Consider the following 4,073-nt stretch of genomic DNA (forward strand, 5'->3'; position numbering starts at 1 on the left):
CCAGCTCATCAGATAAAGAACAGGAGCCAAAATTATATAGATGAAAGAGTTTGAAACTACGTGACTTTCAAATTATGATTATACCCCAGCTCTACTGAATTTCCCTTTTCAGAGTTTCCATCTGAGGACAAAGTGAATGATTTTATGTCTAAAGTAAGTGATAACAGTAATCTACTTATGAATTTGTGTGTCCGTATGAATTTCAAACACCTTGACAGTTACTGAAACTTTTTTGGGCGTGTCATCTGAGTTAATGTACACTGACTATTGTGTATGCAGTGAGTGTTACTGATACAAATCAAACCTGAAGTGAAACCTGTTTGAAACAGGCATGATGATGATGACTCACTTTTAAAAGGGAAATACAGAATGAGCTCTCACATCCGCTTATACATAATTATATGTTGCTTGAATAAAAATATCTTGGGTGAGGTAAAAGTTCTAGAACATATTTTTTTCTGTTCATATTTTATGAAAATTCACAATTGGTTTGTTCTTGTAATTTGTTCTTCACGCCACTGGATGGCGACAGTGAGACAAAATCTAAATTTAATAGTGGTGTCCAAGATTAGTGCATGTTTCATGTTGGTCAGGAGGGATTTGGGGCAAATTGTATATAATAAGGCAATAGTGCCAAATCTGAGACCACAGCAGATCATGTCATGCACAAGAGGAATCAGCGGTTGGCTCTCTGAACAACTTGGGTTCTGGGAAAAATGAGGACATAATCAGTGGAAGGGTTTCAGTAGTGAGACCACTTTCTCATCAGTGACAGTAAAGGCTGAGTTGTTTCAGTGATGCAGTTCCATGATGGTGAATCGTGACACAAAAAGTCAATTTTAATTTCAGAAGAGTGTCAGGCTGTGTTTTTAAACATCATATATGGGGCAGACTGGGATAAGGTGAGTGAAGATGATAGCTTTTCTGATGTTCTTGAGTAAACTGTGCAAAAATACAACAAAGGAAGACAGAAAACATCACACCGCCATGCTTTTGTTTATACGGGATTGTGAGGAAAGTTACCCCTCTACCTCACTTCTCTTTTGGAATGCAAATCCATCTCTCATCACACATTCATTTTCTGTACACCCTGGACAGGTCACCAGACTATCACAGGGCTGACACATAGAGACAGACAACCATTCACGCTCACATTCACACCTACGGACCATTTAGAGTCACCAATTAACCTGCATGTCTTTGGACTGTGGGAGGAAGCTGGAGTACCTGGAGGAAACCCACGCTGACATGGGAAGAACATGCAAACTCTGCACAGAAGGGCTCCCCTACCCTGGGGTTGGAACCCACTCATCCAGATTCAAAGCAGGAACCCTCTCACTCTGAGGCAACAATTCTAACCACTGCACCATTGTCTCACCCCATCATACATGCTTACAGGGATTTTTATCTCTTGAAACTCTCCAGATCAGGACTGAGTTCAATAAATTAGCTTTTAGTCTTTTGCACCAAAATAATGGAACAAGTTACACAATTGACAGACATGATAGTTTTTATTGTTTTTATTATTGTTGTTATGTATCTGTCATTTACGGCAGATTTTGCTCTTGTTATATACATTTTTTGTCTGTTTTATTTTATTGATGTTAAGAACTTTTGATAGACAACACTGCTAGTTACTTGTTTTCATGGACTTTTTTTTTGTCATTTTATTGCAATGCTACTCTCATATATTTTTATCCTTGTGGCCTAGGGGTAGGCAACCTGCAGCCACATGTGGCTCTTGGGACACTCTCCAGTGTCTTAAAATACAATGGAAATAAATAACTAAACAGCAAAAAAATAACAAAAATCAACAGTAGGTCTGTGTCACTGTTATGTGTGATGAATAACTGTTTTTGTATTATTTCAGTTTCATCATTCAGTTTTCATCATTGTTACAAACTGTAAACATTTGTACCTTATACACCAAATAAAAAAATGTTTTAAAAATTTTGTCAACTAAAATGTGTTTCATACGTCTACATCCTTAAGGAGGAGGAGGTTCAGGAGGTGGTCTACTATCATGGGCATCAGTCAGAACGCATTAGCCACTGAAACTTTCCTTTTGCACACAAAGATTTATTTCTGAACTCAAACTGCAATTAAACATACAGGGGGAGCAAACACACATAGGTTGTGAATCAGCACTGCTGCACCATGTGAGGATGAAGACAGAATGAGTGCAGTGGTGGTCACGGTTTAAATAGAGGTGAGCAGGTGAACTCAGTCAGGTTAATGAGTGAACAAAGACTGAAAGGAACCAATCAGTGCCGAGGAAAGGGGAGGACAGGAAGTGAATTAAGTGAGGGAAAGTGTCAAAATGCCGAAATAAAGAACATGGCAGTCTTTACTACAGCCACCTTTTATTCTAAATTAATGAATAAAGGTGAAGTCAGAGTGTTGCTGTAAAAAAGAGCTTATAGTGCTCAGTCAGTTTTCCCTGAATAAACAATGGTTTGATGATGATGATACAGTTGAAACAGGTGAATGCAGATATGCAAAATAATTTAGAATTCAGAATTTATTTCGGTCTTCAAATAGAAATAAGAACATCATGTATTAATCTACAAATTCATGTAAATTAAGTCACAACCTCTCACAGAAAATGGCAGATACTTAAAAAGTACAGCGCAAAACATTACAGTAAAGTCATTTAACATAACTTAGACACTTGCAGTGTGAAAAAGGAGAAGGCTGATGCTACAGCTTGTAACACCTACACTTTTAACAACATATCATTTGAAGCAATCAACACCAAAACAGGCAAACAGAGACAAAATACAACACACCTTACACACTTTAAGCTCCTGTACCCTGGTCTTCTACGTCAGTATTACAGTCTGATCATCCAGTTTCATATTTGGCCAATACATTAATAATGTTCTACATGTTTTCAGTTCCTCACTACAACTATTCCATAAACTCTCTCCTTTAAATGAAAACACAATGTAGTTTGGTGTTGGTCATCACTAGTGGTTTATAATAATAATTGTTATTTCTTCTCTGTACATAATTTGAGCTGGTTTAAAGTCGACCAAATCTTCAAATTTAAGAGTTTTTAGTTTAATAAATAATGAGTTTGTTGGTTGTCTGTGTGAGGTTGTGTTCACAATTCTTATGGCTCGCTTTTGAAATATGAAAATTGTATTTGTTTCATATGTATTTTCCTACAGTCTCTCATGATGCGCAATGTACAGCAGAATAAATGAACAGTATGAGGGGTATAATGAGGCTTGATTTGAAAGATCTTTGCAGTTGACTCTGAAATTTTTCAACAATACTATATGAAGTTCAGTAAAACAGCAATAAATAGTAAATAAATAGTATAAAAATATGTTTTTTATTTATTTATTTAACCTTTATCTAACCAGGAGGCAGCAGATCACACATTTAAACACATTTAAATGCAACAAATACAACATATAATACAAAAATCCACAATAAAACAACAACTTTTCAAACACAGTGGCCTCTCATGAAAAACAAGCACGTGTCTCATTCTTTATGATGCCCTTAAATTCATTGATAGATATGTGTTTTTAATTTTAGATCTTTTTGGAGGTTGTTCCATGTCCAAGGTGCAGAGTAGGAAGATGCAGTTTGCAGGAGGTTTATTAATATGCCCGGTGTCACTGGTGTAATTATAACAGCCATAATAATGATACTAATGTGGATATTCTATTTAATTTGATGCCACTTGTCTGCCACATTGCAGCACTGTCAGTGAAAGATGTCACACATAGGCCACCACATTGTGACAGTGTTCCTGAGTCAGACTGTTCCGTGCTGTGTTCTGCTTCCAGGAGACAAATTTCCGTCTAAATTAACAATGATTTTGCAAAAAATAAAACAATAAAATAGCTAGTTTGGTCGGGTTTACCCTCAGTAACATCTCTGAGAACTGATCCACACAGGCGTCCTCATACTGTCTGCCCCGCCCACATGCCATCCACGCTTCACCCCATTGGTTTAAAATTCAAGGAAGCGCTCTTAAATCGAGATCTGATTGGCTCACTGGAACGTCAATCACTCTTCCCGGTCGGTCTATGCAAATCAGCGAATAGATGCGGAAC

The sequence above is a fragment of the Epinephelus lanceolatus genome, chromosome 20 (assembly GCF_041903045.1).
Source record: "Epinephelus lanceolatus isolate andai-2023 chromosome 20, ASM4190304v1, whole genome shotgun sequence".
NCBI lineage: Eukaryota > Metazoa > Chordata > Actinopteri > Perciformes > Serranidae > Epinephelus > Epinephelus lanceolatus.